This window comes from Podarcis muralis, chromosome 16 (genome assembly GCF_964188315.1).
Source record: "Podarcis muralis chromosome 16, rPodMur119.hap1.1, whole genome shotgun sequence".
Taxonomy (NCBI): domain Eukaryota; kingdom Metazoa; phylum Chordata; class Lepidosauria; order Squamata; family Lacertidae; genus Podarcis; species Podarcis muralis.
The window spans coordinates 28,664,942-28,684,074 of NC_135670.1; the positions used below are offsets into that span (position 1 = coordinate 28,664,942).

The 19,133-nt window shown below is 45.4% G+C and overlaps 1 protein-coding gene across 14 annotated transcripts in view; it reads right to left on the reverse strand.

Annotated features, from left to right (window-relative positions):
- HIC2 (HIC ZBTB transcriptional repressor 2) overlaps positions 1 to 19,133 on the reverse strand; it is a 177,362-nt gene that overhangs the window by 63,427 nt on the left and 94,802 nt on the right. The window lies entirely within an intron of this gene.

The following is a 19,133-nucleotide window of genomic DNA, read 5'->3' on the forward strand; positions in this document are numbered from 1 at the left end:
TCACACACATTTTGAACTCTTTCTGCCTAGTGATTTTGTACTGAATAATAATTCTGGGAGCAAGAGTCTCTTAAGGGTTCTGAAAGTTGTCAGCAGACCCCTATTCCCCACAGAGAGCTGCAATTTCCAGAATTCCCGGTGAAGAGGGATTGATTGCTAAAAGAACTCTGGAAAATCTACAGTGGTGCCTCGCAAGACGAAATTAATTCGTTCCGCGAGTTTTGTCGTCTTGCGATTTTTTTCGTCTTGCGAAGCACAGTGTCGGAAAAGTTTTGGAAAAGCTTCAAAAATCACCAAAGTCTTTAAAAACCTCAAAAAAGGCTACCACACCGCGTTCTATGAGTTGCTCCTCGAAGTCAAGTCGCAAGTGTATTAACGGTGTTAAGAAAAAGGAAACAAACTTGCAAGACGTTTCCGTCTTGCGAAGCAAGCCCATAGGGAAAATCGTCTTGCGAAGCAGCTCAAAAAACAAAAAACCCTTTCGTCTAGCGAGTTTTTTGTCTTGCGAGGCATTCGTCTTGCGAGGTACCACTGTATCTCTGTGATGGGAGGAATGGTCTTCTAGCAACTCTCAGCAACCCGTAACAGACTACATCTCCCAGCATTCTTTGGGAGACACCATGACTGTTTAAATTGAGACTGCTTTAAATGCATGGTGTCCCTAAGGCATTTTGCTACCCGAGACACAGGATTTCCCATCACTTCTATCAAAGCTGACCTGACTGGCCCTTGAGAGTTTATAGGCCCAGCCACACTTACCTTTTGCCCCACTTTTTCTAGGCATGGGTCCATGCTTTAAAACTCTGTCTGAGGGGTTCCCCCCACCCCACTTTCCTCAGGAAAACCTGCTCTTTAACGCTGAATTGGAACTAGGGCTTGGCAATATCTAGTTTTCAACATCGTTATATACCACCAGCTAAACATCACAATATACTGATATATCACAATGTCTGAAATAAGGAGCTACGTAGAGGCACTGGCTGGCTTCATGGTTTTTCCCACATTGCGATTTTTTTCAACAGCACACACACACACACCATGATTAGTGAAAAATTGCCATAAATTATGAAACTGGGATCGCAGTATGAACTTCAAACTGGTTTTAGGACGATACATAGGAACAAATGGAAATTCAGTTTTTATGGGGATTGCTATTTGCTCTGATTCAGCAGTAAAGAGCAGTTTTCACAGGAAGAGCACTGGGGCAAAACAAACAAACGTCTAATAAATTATACACATCCCGTTTATCCATCTACTACTATCTTTCAGAAAGTTATTTATTTCTTTGCTATGCATTTGGACCCCTCTTAAGATTTCAGAAATTCGGCACAATGTTCCCTGAGAACAAGTCTATGTTTGGATGCAACCGGATGCCATTTTGAATAAAGATGGTGAATCTTTCAGAACTGCACTGATTTTAACCACTGGTTTCAAAGCTGGGTTTTTTGTTTTTGTTTTGTATTGTTTTGTCTTCTTAGAATTCCCAAGCAACCCTGGGGACGAAGCTGCTAGTAATAGCTAGTGTGAATTATTAAATCCCAAGGAACAATACCCCCCCCCCCTTATGGCTCTCTGTCCCAGCTTCCAAAAATCTCATTAGCCACTGAAGACAGCACTAGAGAGAGGTTATAATGAACACCTTTGTAGCTAGCAAGGCACTGGATTAAGTGGGTGAAAAGCAGTACTAATGTAAACGTGCCACAAGGCTCTCCAGACTTGGGTAACTTGCTAGACTCATAAAACCTGTACAGAGTCAACGGACGGTGTTTTTATTGGACTGTTTGTGCAACCATCACCCACTCGCCAAAACCAAACATCAGCAACATGCTCTCAGTAGGTCAGAGATTAAGAGAAATCCTGCTTGGAGACCTTCCTTCCCTTCCCAAAGAGAGTCTGGCAAGAGAGAACCCCGAAAGCTGAAAAAAAGACCGTCAGTTAAAAAAAGGTACCAGATTTAGGGCAGGAGACATATACTGGCTCGAGGGTTGGGGAAGATGTGTGCATTGCATAGTTCCCCACTAAGTTAAGCCATCCTTTGTTTTCAGTCTGCAGGCCACAACAGCATCATGTTTAACATCTGGGTATATATGCATGACACCACCTTGCCAACAAAGGTCCGTATAGTTAAAGCTATGGTTTTCCCAGTAGTGATGTATGGAAATGAGAGCTGGACCATAAAGAAGGCTGATCGCCGAAGAATTGATGCTTTTGAATTCTGGTGCTGGAGGAGACTCTTGAGAGTCCCATGGACTGCAAGAAGATCAAACCTCTCCATTCTGAAGGAAATCAGCCCTGAGTGCTCACTGGAAGGACAGATCCTGAAGCTGAGGCTCCAATACTTTGGCCACCTCATGAGAAGAGAAGACTCCCTGGAAAAGACCCTGATGTTGGGAAAGATGGAGGGCACAAGGAGAAGGGGACGACAGAGGACGAGATGGTTGGACAGTGTTCGCGAAGCTACCAGCATGAGTTTGACCACACTGCGGGAGGCAGTGGAAGACAGGAGTGCCTGGTGTGCTCTGGTCCATGGGTCACAAAGAGTCGGACACGACTAAATGACTGAACAACAACATATATGCATGAATGGGCAGCATTTGCTGAAAGTATTCAGATATTATGGGGAAAGGGCTGTAGCTCAATGGTAAAGGCAGCTGCTTTACAAGCAGAATTCTGTTCCCAGGTTCCATCCCCAGCATCTCCAGATACGGCTGGGAGAGACCCTTGTTTGAAACTGTGGAACGGTCTGATTCCGTATAAGCCAGCATCCTATATTATCTCTCCGCCACTGGAAGGATTTGGGCTTTCATAAACAGCTTCATATTAAAAATGACGAGGTTAGTGCCAGGATTCCTAATTACGCTTCTTAAAATTCTGGAGGAAGCACAAGTCTGATTAGCGTGAATACTCCTAAGGACAGAGTGTGTCTTCCTGGTAAGAGGGAATGGATTAGAAAAGCGCCTCTGTTTAATGGCAATTAAACGCTTCTGTTTTGCAACCCAAGGAGAATCTAATCAGTAAATGAGATTTCCACCATGGTGCCTCCCTCCTTGAAATCCATGCTTGGTTTTCCAGGCTTTTCTGAGTTGCTTTTTAATATATCTGCAGTCCCGAAAGTGCATGCCAACCTTGTTGTGACTACCCCTTTCTTCATCTGTCTCCTTGCTGCAAAAGCTGAACTACTTATGAAGCAGCCTGAAGATGATCTACTAGAGAGACTCCTGTATTGCAGGGGTTTGGCCTAGATGACCATCAGGGTCCCTTTCAACTCTATGATTCTATGAAAGCAAAACTACATTTCCTTGCAGCTTCATTCTACAAGGAAGGACTTGAACATCTCTGACAACATAATCTGCTCCTCATCCTCCTCTCTATCTGGGACCTTCAGCATAAGAACATAAGATGAGCGCTGCTGGATGAGGCAAATGGCCCATATAAATCCAGCCTTCTGTTCTCACAGTGACCAACAGATGCTTATGGGAAGCCACAAAGCAGGATATGAGCGCAGCAACACTCTTGCCCCTGCTGTTTTCCAGCAACTGGCATTCAGAAGCACTCCTGTCCGGATAGAGGAGGTAGGACAAACCCACTGGTGAGCAACTATTGATGGGTTTATCTCCAATGAGGTTGTCTAAACATCTTGGTTAATTGGTTAAGGAGTACAACAAGGCTGTACAGTGGTACCTCGGGTTACAGACGCTTCAGGTTACAGACTCTCAAGAGTCTCCTCCAAAACCATAATTCAAAAGAAATAGTACCTCGGGTTAAGAACTTTGCTTCAGGATGAGAACAGAAATCGCACAGCAGCGGCAGTGGGAGGCCCCATTAGCTAAAGTGGTGCTTCAGGTTAAGAACAGTTTCAGGTTAAGAACGGACTTCCGGAACGAATTAAGTTCTTAACCCAAGGTACCACTGTATATTGTCTCCCTGCTTATTTAACTTACATGCAGAATTCATCATGCGGAAGGCTGGACTGGATGAATCCCAAACCGGAATTAAGATCGCCGGAAGAAATATCAACAACCTCAGATATGCAGATGACACAACTTTGATGGCAGAAAGTGAGGAGGAATTAAAGAACCTCTTAACAAGGGTGAAAGAGGAGAGCGCAAAATACGTTCTGAAGCTCAACATCAAAAAAACTAAGATCATGGCCACAGGTCCCATCACCTTCTGGCAAACAGAAGGAGAAGAAATGGAGGCAGTGAGGTTTTACTTTCTTGGGCTCCATGATCACTGCAGATGGTGACAGCAGCCACGAAATTAAAAGACGCCTGCTTCTTGGGAGGAAAGCGATGACAAACCTAGACAACATCTTAAAAAGCAGAGATATCACCTTGCTGACAAAGGTCCATATAGTTAAAGCTATGGTTTTCCCAGTAGTGATGTATGGAAGTGAGAGCTGGACCATAAAGAAGGCTGATTGCCGAAGAATGGATGCTTTTGAATTATGGTGCTGGAGGAGACTCTTGAGAGTTCCGTGGACTGCAAGAAGAAACCTCTCCATTCCGAAGGAAATCAGCCCTGAGTGCTCACTGGAAGGACACATCCTGAAGATGAGGCTCCAATACTTTGGCCACCTCACGAGAAGAGAAGACTCCCTGGAAAAGACCCTGATGTTGGGAAAGATGGAGGACACAAGGAGAAGGGGACGACAGAGGACGAGATGGTTGGACAGTGTTCTTGAAGCTACCAGCATGAGTTTGACCAAACTGTGGGAGGCAGTGGAAGACAGGAGTGCCTGGCGTGCTCTGGTCCAGGGGGTCACGAAGAGTCGGACACGACTAAACAACTAAACAACAACAACCCTCTTGGTAAAGCCATCCAAGTTGATGTCTCTTTTGGTTGTAGACTCCATATTTTAACTGTGCACCAAGAAACACTTTCTTTATCTGCATCTCCAAAAAAGATACCTTTGACATGACCTGGTCTTCCTTTTTCTCTTTGTTGACAAGCCAACAAACCACCAAAAAGCAAACAAACAGAAAAGGGGGTTGATGTGGTATTTGTTGTGCCAGGACAATTAAGATTTACGTACTTGTGGAAACATTCTCAAACACACAAACACATTTATGAAAGCATGAAATATAAATGTAACTTTATAATGTCATGTATCCATATACAAAAGTCAACTGTGGCTTAAAGAACATTATGTACACAGTAGGTGTCCTTGGTTACTATTATAATTTAAGCAGAATGTCAAATTGTATGAATGAAGATAAAATGTAAGGTTGAAGATCGTCTTGGAATCTTACATTCCAATAATTAACCTCATTTTGCAATCAATCTGTTTGGTGCACAGCCTTCAATCTATCTGTTATAATATGAAGGCTTTGCCAACAGTGCTATAACCCCATGGGTTTTCATTGCAAGATGGCAACTGGTGTATCTGATTTCTTTTTTCTTGCTATGACTGGTCTGGTTGCAGACCAGCCTATTGCAAATTCCAAATCTTCCCTGTTTACTACGCCTGTCAGATATTTTACACACACACACACACACACACACACACACACACACACACACACTGCCCTGAAGCTGCCTGGTAGTAGTTGTTTTTAGAAACCAAGTAAAATTGTGTTTCTTAAACGGGTAGCATAATTTGTGAGTTTGCACACATCATGCCAAAAATTGGGTGAAGTCAAATTGTCACGTTTTGGTCTTTCATCTTGATTCAATGAAGAGCGCTGCTCCCACCTCAGGCACTCTTACGCCAGGTTTGGGAACAATATTTCGTAAGGTGTTCGAATGTACAGATTGACAGAAAAACCACTTTCCAAAATATATATCCATCCATAATATATATCCATCATTATGGATTCAAGGACCGTTTTCAACCATTAAAACACCAATTAAATTTGGATAAAATTGGTAGGAGTTCAGCGGTTGTAGATTTCGTTAAGCGCCACCCCAAAACTTCCTCACCCTCCCAATTCGAGCTCTGGTGACTTGGAACATCAAAGACGCAAGCTTCATCAAAAGCCACATTCTCTTTAAGTCATTTTCTGGATCTATTTTTACATGCGTTTTCAAAAACCAAGGAGAGAAATGGAATATCCAAAGAGGAACTTCAGGTTCTGTCTTCAGACCTTTGAAAAACAACAATATTCAAAACACCCAGTGGGTCTTATTTCAACATTCACACCATTGCTCAACTTAAAAATAAAAAGGTCTGAGCACTGCATTTCAGAAAGGGGTGGTAGCAGTTTCTGGTTAGTAAAAAAAACACACACAAAAAACTAGCTTGGAGGACACAATCTTTTTTAAAAAAAAGTTATGTCATGGCATTTTGCGAACTCTTGTCTTAAAACATGTCGGGATGCTTCCCTATTTAATTCTTCCGCTAAGACCCAAACACAAACTAAAAACTAAGAAAACCAGCTGGTTCAGAATGGCTCCATGCAGCTACTGTGACTTCACATAAGCAAGCCACAAATGTATACAGTGGTAACTCCGAAGTTGAACAGAATCCATTCTGGAAGTCCGTCCGACTTCCAAAACGTTCGGAAACCAAGGAGCGGCTTCCGATTGGCTGCAGGAAGCTCCGGCAGCCAATCGGAAGCCGCAGAAGTCGTGTTGGACATTTGGGTTCCAAAGAACGTTCGCAAACTGGGATAACCACTTCCGGTTTCTGATCGTCGGGGAGCCTAAACGTTCGACTCCCAAGGCGTTTGACCAACCAAGGTACAACTGAAATGGCTAAAAATATTTGGCTTCAGATCTTTGCCAAATGGGCAGAGGTTGGGGAGGAGGAGCCAAAGCACAGGCCTCTCCCCCCAGGAGGCTGCTAGCCCTAGGAAGCGATGAGCCACGTAGGAGTGGGATTGGGGCCAGGAGACTCGCCCTGCACCAGGAGGACTGCCATGTTTGGGTCTGATGCTGGAATCAATGAGGAAAGCAACAGGGATGGGCTGGTGGCGGTTGGATCACAGAGAGTTCGGAGTGAGCGACTTCCTCTAATGAAGGATGGCAGTCTCTGTCTTCAGATGGGTTCCAGCCAGCGCCGGATTTACGTATATAATCTAAACAAACTATAGCTTAGGGTAAGATTACCAGATATCCCCGTTTCCCAGGGACAGTCCCCGGATTTACAAATCAGTCCCCATACAAAATCCATTGAAGCTGAAAAGTGTTCACGGATTCATTGAAAAATATCTGGTAAGCTTAGCTTAGGGCCCCACTCTCTTGGGGCTGCCCCAAAAAATTTTAAGGGGAAAAAACCCTGGATGTACATTTCCAAAATATAAGACAAAAAACAAATAAAATAAAACCTACATACAGCAACAGTGTTTTGTCTTGTGTAGGCTCCTATGATATAAGTAATGGGCCCCGCCTGCTCCCTAAAATATCACTGGTTTGCTCATTTCTATATACTATGGTATCTTGGTTCTCAAACTTAATCCGTTCCGGAAGTCTGTTCCAAAACCAAAGTGTTCCAAAACCAAGGCGCGCTTTCCCATAGAAAGTAATGCAAAACGGATTAATCCATCCGAGACTTTTGAAAACAACCCCTAAAACAGCCATTTAATTTCACTATTAATATACTACTTCTTAACTGCATTTCAGTTCAACAATTACTTTGATAAAATAGATATTTTGTTATGTGCAAATGGCTTTAGATACCTATTGAGTCCATAAATTACCATATAGCATATATTCGACACAAAAAACAGCGACAATTTGCTGTTGACAAAGAACAGCTGGACATATAAAGGGCCCCATTACCTTCAGTGGCTTAGGGCATGGGTAGGCAAACTAAGGCCCGGGGGCTGGATCCGGCCCAATCGCCTTCTAAATCTGGCCCACGGACGGTCTGGGAATCACTGTGTTTTTACATGAGTAGAATGTGTCCTTTTATTCAAAATGCTTCTCTGGGTTATTTGTGGGGCCTGCCTGGTGCTTTTACATGAGTAGAATGTGAGCTTTTATTGAAAATGCGTCTCTGGGTTATTTGTGGGGCATAGGAATTTGTTCATTCCCACCCCCAAAAAATATAGTCCGGCCCCCCATAACGTGTGAGGGACAGTGGACCGGGCCCCCTGCTGAAAAAGTTTGCTGACCCTAGGGCCTCATCAAACCTAAATCCTGCCCGGGCTCCAGCCCATTGTGGAGAACTTCAGAGCCTTGGAGAGCCAAACTACTGTATTTTTTTGCACCATAACACTCACTTTTTTCCTCCGAGAAAGTAAGGGGAAATGTCTGTGTGTGTTATGGAGGGAATGCCTACGGGTGGCGGGGGGGATCTGCTGCAGTCGTGAGCAGAGGATCCATGGTTCCCCTTCCTTCCCTCCTCCGTGGCTCGCTTTGAAACAGCAAAGCGGGAGAAGAGCTGCTGAGTGGGGAGAGGAGAGGGACAGAGAGCCTGCTTGCTTTAAAGGAGCAAAGCGGGAGAGGAGAGGAGAGGAGCCTTCTCCCCATATACCCCTCTTCTTCATTATTAGCAGCATCCTTCTCCACCCACCCCATGCGTGCTTCTTCTCCCCTTAAACCCCTCTTCTGCATTATTAGCAGCATCCTTCTCCTTGTCCCTCGAGTGCTTTTCCTTCCCTCCCCACTTAAAACGTGGTTACAAAGCACGGATCCACATGGATCCTCAGGATTTTTGCACTGCGCTACTCCAAACTCACTGTCAGATCACATGTCTGCGGCCACAGCATGAACCACAAAAAATCATACATCCACTGTTTCGTTTAGAATTTTTCTTCTTCTTGTTTTCCTCCTCTAAAAACTACGTGCGTGTTATGGTCGGGTGCGTGTTATAGAACGAAAAATACGGGTAACTGGCCTTGACCTCCTTCCCTGTACTGCCTTGAGTTCCTAAGTGGACGTGGCTGTTGAGGGTCTGGACTGCAGGCCCTGATGTTTGGGGAGGCTTCTCTGAGCGGTCCTGGTCTAACAAGCTCTGACACAACAGTCTCACTTTTCTTTCGCAGCCCTGAACCCTCGACTGACTGCTCCTGTAGCCTCCAGTTTGGGTCTGCTAGATTCAGGAGGTCATGACCAGGGATAATGAGAGATTTTGGTTCTTTCACAGGCCAAAAGATGTAAAAGCATACTTGGTATTCAAAGACCAGACCACAAAAGAAAGAAAGAAAGAAAACAACTGTTAGAATAAACTCTCGTTTTCCATCGCAAGGAGGGAAGAGGTATTACCGAAATATAGGCGGCTTTTTAGATAAGATTCTGATAAAAAGCCCCAGCCCCAGTTGGGATGGTATCAGATCCAGCTATTTAATTAACCTCTCTTAAAAATAGGAGCGTATTTTGCTACAGGAAGCAGAGGAAAGCAAATAAGGAGAGGGGAATAAAAGAACTCAAGGGAGACCTTTCATTATACCACAAAGTTTTCCCTGCTCCGATATGTATTATTCACTGATTCCATCCTGCCGCTTTGTTTAAACAAAGTGCCATCTCAGGAAACCCAGCTTAAAAAGGCTTAGCAAACATTGTGCCCCCCTCAAAAAAGAAGTAGTTATAATTACACTGAAATAATTAGAATATTCACAAAAACCTCTCACTGAATACAACTCAGCATGTGGCAGTGGAGGATTAAGTATTCACAAAGTTTTCAATCTTGCGCAGAGATATCAAAGCACCTTTACTACGAAATCACTAAATGTTTCTTACAGGACTTACGCAACAGGAGGCAACGTATGGATCTGAATACACAAGACGCCTCTTTGAAAAGCATTTTGGAGCAAGTGAGTTTGTTCTGCAGCAAGTGCCGTGTCCGTGAAAACGGAGGGCTTGCAGTGGAAGCAGGCCACCGGCATCTGCCGCCATTATTCAAAACCCTATTGAAGGCTCCTAGAACCCCAGCTTCCGTAAAGTCAACATATGCAAGCTTGTAGTCCTCATGGTGGCATCAGACTTTTTTAAAAACACACACACACAAACTCAAAAATACTTTAAGAAGTGGGGAAATAGAGCTTTTATTTTTTTAAAGCACAACTGAATCCTGTTTCTCAACTTGTCAAGAGTTTGTAAATTCAGAAATTAAGACGTTCCAGAGGTTAGCACACCCCTTAACAGAGGGCAACATAAGGTTCTTATAGAAAGTGCCAAATCATGTGTAACACACAATACAGTCTTTTTTTTTTAAAGCTAAGCAATTGCAGGAATATGAAGAATCAGCTCAGGGCAGGTGCCTTATAGGAAGGCTGTTTTAAGGTATCTCTTTTGCGCTTGTTCTCCCCGTACCCAATGCAATTAGTGACCTGGAAGAGGGATCATTTTGATAGAGACAATAACACAGGAGGAAAGGATTAAAAACACCCACCACCCTAATCCCCATCCCACAGCTGTTTTTTAAGCTTACACACATACACCCTTCATGGATCTTATAGGTCATGCATTATCCGACTCCAAGTGAACATTTTCATCAATTAGAGGCTGGCATCTGCCGCAAGGTAAAGAGCATATGCAAGTTAGTTACCCACACCTAAGATAAAAGGATACATAAATGAGCCTTGTTAACCATGGTCAATCTTAACCACGGTTTAGGGCAGGGATAGCCAAAGTGGTGCTTTCTGAGTATTGTGAACTACGACTCCCAAGAAATCTGAAGTCAATGGACAGGGATGATGTGAGTTGTAGTTCCAACAGCATCTGGGGAGCACCAGGTTGACTACCTCTGGTTTATGGAAACAGCCTCGGTCGAGTATATCTGAAGGAGCGTCTCCACCCCCATTGTTCTACTGAGGTCCAGCGCCGAGGGCCTTCTGGCGGTTCCCTCACTGCGAGAAGCCAAGTTACAGGGAACCAGGCAGAGGGCCTTCTCGGTAGTGGCACCCACCCTGTGGAACGCCCTCCCACCAGATGTCAAAGAGAACAACAACTACCAGATTTTTAGAAGACATCTGAAGGCAGGCCTATTTAGGGAAGCTATTAATGTTTGATGTATTACAGTATTTTAATATTTTTTGAGAAGCCGCCCAGAGTGGCTGGGGAAGCCCAGCCAGATGGCCAGGGAATGAATGAATGAATGAATGAATGAATGAATGAATGAATGAATAAATAAATAAATAAATAAAATAATAATGATAATAATAATTTTCTGAACCATGGTTTTCTCATTTCGCTAAACCAGGATAGAGAAACCTGTGGCCCTCCAGATGCAATTCATGTGGTCCTTGGGAAGATTCTCTGGACCCAGAAGATGGGATGACTTGGTGCAGACGCAACGCTGTAAGGTCTTACGAGGCTTGGGACCCCAATACCTCACAGTCTGCCTCTGCCCTTATAAGCTGCCCCCAAACCTTGCAAGCAACACCTGAGGCCTTTCTTTGTATGTCCCTTCCTCCAGGGGTCTGGAGGGTGGCAACACAAGATGGGTCCTTTCGCGTGGTGGCTCCCCACTTGTGGAATGCTCTCCCGTACGGAGGCTCGTCTCGCACCATAATATTAAAAGGTAAAGGGACCCCTGTCCATTAGGTCCAGTCGTGACCGACTCTGGGGTTGCGGTGCTCATCTCGCTTTATTGGCTGAGGGAGCCGGCGTACAGCTTCCAGGTCATGTGGGCAGCATGACTAAGCCGCTTCTGGTGAACCACAGCAGTGCACGGAAACGCCGTTTACCTTCCCGCCGGAGATGTACCTATTTATCTACTTGCACTTTGAGGTGCTTTCGAACTGCTAGGTTGGCAGGAGCAGGGACCGAGCAAGGGGAGCTCACCCCGTTGCGGGGATTCGAACCGCCAACCTTCTGTTCGGCAAGTCCTAGGCTCTGTGGTTTAACCCACAGCGCCACCTGCGTCCCTTTACATAGCATTAGGCATGAGTCAAAAACATTCCTTTTTCATTGGGTTTTTGGGTGGGTGGGACGTTTTAGCCCTGCCCATCAAAAATAGGAATGTGTTTTTAGATTTTTCTAAGCTTTGTTCTGTGCTAGTTTTAATGTATGTGTTCACTTCTTCTGAGTTAACCTTGGTTTTAAAAATAAACGACTGATAAATTCGACGAACAAACTAGGGTTTTAGTGTTACATCTGGTGTGGTGAACCACACTAGATTGCAACTCCCTTCAAGGGGACATGGTGCCTGGGGAAGTTGATAATAGAAGACCACTGGGCCCACAGGATCTCCTCCAAAACACAGCTCAGATTGACCTCAACAAAGCACAAGTTACTGTATTTTTTGCCCTATAGGGTGCACCGGCCCATAGGGCGCACTTATTTTTTTTGGGGGGGGGGGGGTGGGATAAAGAAAAAAAATCCCCCCCCCCGAGCTTGCCGGGCTGGGGGCAGGGGAGGCCCGAGCTTCCCCCAACCCCAACCCCAAGAACGGGTCCGGGAACGATGGCGAGGGTTCAAAGGGGGGTTCACAGAAAAGATCAACATAAAAACAACAATATATATAATCAAAATTAAAAAAACCCAGTAACACCCCCCCCAAAAGAGAGCCACATTTTTAAAAGGGCACAGGACAGTTTTACTGATTTTTATCTCGCATTGTGTTGCATTTTTGCACGTTGCTCAGCTAGCTTGAAATATTAAGCAGTTTTAAAGCATTTCTAGATAAAATAAATATTCAGTCATGCACGGCAGAGTTCTGCAACCTCGACAGATACTGTTGGACTACAACTCCCATCATCCCTGACCACTGGGAATAGCTGGCTATGGATGATGGGAGTTGTAGTCCAATACTATCTGGGTACTCAAGATGGACGGACGCTGCTGTAACAACGGTGACTTGAAATGGCATCGAGGGCAAGATTTGAGGCTGGAGCAGCTACAGAATTTTGTCAAAAGGGGACTACCGCGCCCCCCCCCCCCCCGGTCGTGCCACATTCAGGGTTGCTGCTGGCAGGCCAAACTGGTTTGGCCGCTGTGACAAAGTAGGAACGAGCTTACAGATGGCATTTAAGTTTCTATGAAGGTATTTAGGAGTTGACTTTTGGGGGCTCTTCAGTCCCGTGATCACAGTAAACACACCGGTTAAGCTGATTACATCAAAACTGATTCGTTAGCCCATTGTAGGCTTACAAAAATAAAATAAAAAAAAAACCCAACAGCTCTAGACTCTCAAGAATGTGCCAAAAGATGACAACACTATTAAAGCAAATAGAAACTGCGACTGATCTCCATTACGTCTGGGCAGGGTAGGGCAGGAGTCTAGGCAAAACACAATAAAAATGAAAGGGTTGTAAGAATATAAAGAAGGTTGTAATTGCACGAGGAGTGGTATGCTAAAAATGAAATGTTAGTGCTTACAGGAAATAAAAGAGTATGCAATATACTTGGTGTAACAGTACTTTGTTGTATATTATAGGATATTATTATCAAGTTCTGTGTAGGATTGGTGTGGAAATGTGTGTATATACAGAGGATCCCTGGACGGTTAAGTCCAGTCAAAGGCGACTAAGGGATTGCGACGCTCATCCCGCTTTCAGGCCGAGGGAGCCGGCGTTTGTCCAGAGACAGCTTTCCGGGTCATGTGGCTAGCAGGACTAAACAGCTTCTGGCACAATGGAACACCGTGATGGAAACCAGAGCGCACGGAAACGCTGCTTACCTTCCCGCCGCAGTGGTACCTATTTATCTGCTTGCACTGGCGTGCTTTCAAAATGCCAGGTTGGCAGGAGCTGGGACAGAGCAACAGGAGCTCACTCCATCACGGGGATTCGAACCACCGACCTTCTGATCAGCAAGCCCAAGAGGTTCAGTGGTTTAGACCACGGTGCCACCCATGTCTCCATCTATACAGATTCACAGAGTATATGCAGAATCATGGAGTTGGAAGGGACCACAAGGTCCAGCCACCTGCAAGGCAAGAATCGTAGCTACAGAATCCCTGACAGGTGCCATTCAATCAAAAACCTCCAATGAAGGAAATAAGTGTGTGTATGTGTGTGTGTGTGCATATGTGCGTGTACAGTGGTACCTCGGGTTAAGAACTTAATTCGTTCCAGTGGTCCGTTCTTAACCTGAAATTGTTCTTAACCTGAAGCACCACTTTACCTAATGGGGCCTCCCACTGCCACCACGCAATTTCTGTTCTCATCCTGAAGCAAAGTTCTTAACCTGAGGTACTATTTCTAGGTTAGCAGAGTCTATAACCTGAAGTGTCTGTAACCTGAAGTGTCTGTAACCTGAGGTACCACTGTATATATTTACACAGAAGCACATGCATTTATTTATCAGATTTCTCCCCAACCTTTCCCATAATGATCCAGAGCAGATCACAACAATTTAGCATACAGTTATAAAATATGTAAAACAGCAGCAACCATAAAAAAAGGTTATCACCACAGCAGGTGCGAAGCAAAGCACTTCCTGGAGCTGAAGTCATAGCCGCATAGTGTCTCCATTTTCCACTAAAAAGTGGAGAATAAATCTGAATAATGTACAGTGGTACCTCAGGTTAAGTACTTAATTTGTTCCGGAGGTCCGTACTTAACCTGAAACTGTTCTTAACCTGAAGCACCACTTTAGCTAATGGGGCCTCCTGCTGCTGCTGTCGCGCCGCCAGAGCACAATTTATGCTCTCATCCTGAAGCAAAGTTCTTAACCCGAGGTACTATTTCTGGGTTAGCAGAGTCTGTAACCTGAAGCGTCTGTAACCTGAGGTACCACTGTATTGGATTAGGCCAATGGTCTATTTAGTTCAGCATCCTGTTCTCACAGTGGCAACCAGATGTGCTTGGGAAGACTGAAAGCAGGACCTCAATACTTCTCTAGTCCTGCAGTTTCCAGTAAATGGGATTCAGAAGCACCCAGTCTTGTTCCTGCAGGGGCCAACCAGATGCTTAGGGGGTCTCCGAAAGCAGAACCCGAACGCAACTGTGCTGTCCCCACTTCCAGTTTCCATCAACTGGACTTCAGAGGCATACTGCCTCCAGCAGGGAAAGCAGAACATTATAATCCCAACCTGTTTTAACGCCAGAGATGTTCTATGGCTACAGGTAAAGGTAAAGGGACCCCTGACCATTAGGTCCAGTCGTAACTGACTCTGGGGTTGCGGCGCTCATCTCGCTTTACTGGCCAAGGGAGCCGGCGTACAGCTTCCGGGTCATGTGACCATCATGACTAAGCCGCTTCTGGCGAACCAGAGCAGTGCACGGAAATGCCGTTTACCTTCCCGCCGGAGCGGTACCTATTTATCTACTCGCACTTTGACGTGCTTTCAAACTGCTAGGTTGGCAGGAGCAGGGACCGAGCAATGGGAGCTCACCCTGTCGCAGGGATTCGAACCGCCGACCTTCTGATTGGCAAGTCCTACAGGAGACACCAAATTATTCCCAGACCGCCCCACGCCCTGCTGGGAACTGCAGTTTGGAGTTGACTTGAAGGAAGGAAGCAGTTCTGCACCGGGTCAAATAATCCCTGGCCAAGGGACACCGATTTGAGAATTTCTGGTGTTGAAATTCACGGCACGGATAAATCAGATGTGCCCAACTTTTCCACTGAGGAACCAGAGTTGGGTTATAATCGCTGAGGAGGGGAAATGGCCAAGAAACTATCTGGGAATCTTTCGTCCCTTCTTGAGGCGCTCCCTAAACTACTACTACTGCTGCTATTATTCTCAATAAAGTGGTTTCGTTGCTACCAGCCAACCCTCACCTCCAAAACTCCCAAGCTCAGCTTCTCCACCTGGCAAATGGGAAAACCGGGGGGGGGGGGGGCTGCGGCTGCTTTTTGGTCAGCCCTATGAGAAGCAGAAATATCAACAACCTCAGATTTGCAGATGACACAACCTTGATGGCAGAAAGTGAGGAGAAATTAAAGAACCTTTTAATGAGGGTGAAAGAGGAGAGCGCAAAATATGGTCTGAAGCGCAACATCAAAAAAACGAAGATCATGGCCACTGGTCCCATCACCTCCTGGCAAATAGAAGGGGAAGAAATGGAGGCAGTGAGAGATTTTACTTTCTTGGGCTCCATGATCACTGCAGATGGTGACAGCAGCCACGAAATTAAGAGACGCCTGCTTCTTGGGAGAAAAGCGATGACAAACCTAGAACAGCATCTTAAAAAGCAGAGACATCACCTTGCCAGCAAAGGTCCGTATAGTTAAAGCTATGGTTTTCCCAGTAGTGATGTATGGAAGTGAGAGCTGGACCAGAAAGAAGGCTGATCGCCGAAGAATGGATGCTTTTGAATTATGGTGCTGGAGGAGACTCTGGAGAGTCCCATGGACTGCAAGAAGATCGAACCTATCCATTCTGAAGGAAATCAGCCCTGAGTGCTCACTGGAAGGACAGATCCTGAAGCTGAGGCTCCAGTACTTTGGCCACCTCATGAGAAGAGAAGACTCCGTGGAAAAGACCCTGATGTTGGGAAAGATGGAGGGCACAATGAGAAGGGGACGACAGAGGACGAGATGGTTGGACAGTGTTCTTGAAGCTACAAACAGAATCATAGAATCATAGAGTTGGAATAGACCACAAGGGCCAAACTGCGGGAGGCAGTGGAAGACAGGAGTGCCTGGTGTGCTCTGGTCCATGGGGTCACGAAGAGTCGGACACGACTAAACGACAACGAGAAGCAGAAAGGAAGGGCAGGAGAAAGACACGAGGGGCGAAAGGGAGCAACTCCTTTACGCTTCCCCCAATCAAATTCCTTGGTTCCCAAGGCACCCAGCAGGCACAACCCAACAGGTGCTGCCCCTTGAAATATACAGAGAGGCACAATTGCATCCTGTGGACTCCGTAGGAAGGATTAGGTTAGGACCCTGGCACACCAGCTGGAGCTCACCCCACAGGCGTATCTGATAACTGCCCTCAAAAGGGAAGTTATTTTCAAAAGCCTACACTGGCCTGAGGCTTTGGAAATGTTTTAGGCAGGGAACATTTGTGCTCCAGCAGCCCCTCTCTTTCTCTCTCACACACAAACACCGTCATGAAGAAGCAAATGTTGGGACCCGACATGCTGTCTCCGTGGGAGCCAACTGTGGGGTGTGATAAGAAAAGAAAGGATTTAATGCAGAAAGCTATCTAAGGCCATTGCTTGCAATGGACCAGCTTGGTTTAATAAAGTTCCCTGAATTAGTTATTTGAAAATATCTGAACTAACCCCCTTGGAAGCAGTTCCTGTAATTGCTGGGTGAACTAGATGTGAATTAAGTTCATTCCGGGGTAATTTCCAGTTCATCTTCCAACTTCTTACATTTTTAAAAAAATTATAAACTCTTTGGGTCTTGAAGCTTAGCCATCTTAATTGCAGGGGGATCAAAACCATTCACAAACCCCTGTGTTTGCGTGTTTTGATGTCTTCTTTAGGTGTATTTTTTACTTCAGCACAGCAGTACTTCCAGCACGTTTGTAAAAGTGCTGGAAAAAGGATTGCTGAGCATCATCTGGATAAACGTGAACTGAACGTAAACCAAGCGTGTCTGTTGAACTGGAATCGGATCTTTTTGGGACATACTGAACTGGAATGAGATTCTTTTTAAAAACGAACTTTCTAAGCCCTGCCAAAGATAAAACAAGAGTTCTCTACAAGAGTTCACTAGGACAAAAAAAAAAAAAAGGGGGGGGGCTGCATTCACACAACCATTTATTCCATTTCCCCCAACATTTCCTTAATGGTTAATTTCCACATTACATTTGAGCTCTCACACGACGTAGAAGCCACTTCTGGAAAACTAATGAAACATAGCCCGTGTTTGATGCTCAATGTTATTTGATTCCAGGAAAAAATTCTGATCCCCCTCAAGCCAGAAAATTGTGAAAGTAACTGACAAACATTGGGGTGGTACAGTTCTTTCCTGTGGTTTTCAATGGGGGGCGTGGAGAAAGAGAGAGAATCATGTGTGGAAAGAGGGGGTGAGAAGCAACATCGCCCAGTGACTTTCTTTGTTGTGTTATGCCACATCCACTGGTGTGCAAGAAATTTAGAATGACGTGCTGGTATAGCGGTCAAAAAGCCTTTTCCATCACAACAACAGGAACCGCAGTGCGTAGGGATCATTAGAAAAAGAGACAGAAGCACTAAAATCACCGGGGGGGGGGGGGACTAGTGCAATATTCCCCACCTCTGAAGGCACCCAAGAGAGAAATGGAAACCTTGGGAGTTGAGTAGCAGTTTTCCCAGTATGTTTCCGAGCACAATTCAAAGTGTTGGTGCTGACCTTTAAAGCCCTAAACGGCCTCGGTCCTGTATACCTGAAGGAGCGTCTCCACCTCCATCGTTCTACCCGGACACGGAGATCCAGCGCCGAGGGCCTTCTGGCGCTTCCCTCATTGCGAGAAGTGAGGTTACGGGGAACCAGGCAGAGGGCCTTCTCGGTAGTGGCGCCCACCCTGTGGAAAGCCCTCCCTTCAGATGTGAAGGAACTAAGCAGCTATCTTCTCTTTAAAAGACATCTGAAGGCAGCCCTGTTTAGGGAGGTTTTTAAATATTTAACGCTGTATTGTTCTTAACACTTGATTGGGAGCCGCCCAGAGTGGCTGGGGAAACTCAGCCAGATGGCCGGGGTATAATAATAATAATAATAATAATAATAATAATAATAATTATTATTATTATTATTATTATTATTATCATCATCATCATCCCTCCGTGCCGAACAAGAATGAGCAGCTGAGAAACGGCGCGTGATCCGTGGTGCCCATTTCCAGACGGAAATGCTGATCGCGTTGGATGACCCATGGGGTGCATTGCAAGAAGTATCCAAGGGAGAAGCGGGGGTGGGGTCTGGGGGTCTGGAAAGCAGGTCACGAAGTCGACGAAGCCAAGGGTCTGGCTCCACACAGAGCCTCTTTGGAAGAGATTGCGGGGCGTGCTGTGAGAAGGAAACCTCAGCATCTAGAGCGCCGATGCCAAAACGAATATTTTCGAAAGGAAGAGGAGCAACACTAGCACGGCACCAAACGGAGGAATGTTATGGATAAACAGAAAAAAGCTTTGGAAATGCTGGACGCCAAGAGGTGTTTATGCTGCCCGGAGCTCTGTTTCTTGAACAGGTGCTCAACGGGAAACAAAGGAATAAAAATGAAGCAGGTACAGCGGCACCTCGGGCTACATACGCTTCAGGTTACAGACTCCACTAACCCAGAAATATTACCTCAGGTTAAGAACTTTGCTTCAGGATGAGAACAGAAATCTTGCTCCAACGGCACGGCGGCAGCAGCGGGAGGCCCCATTAGCTAAAGTGGTGCTTCAGGTTAAGAACGGTTTCAGGTTAAGAACGGACCTCTG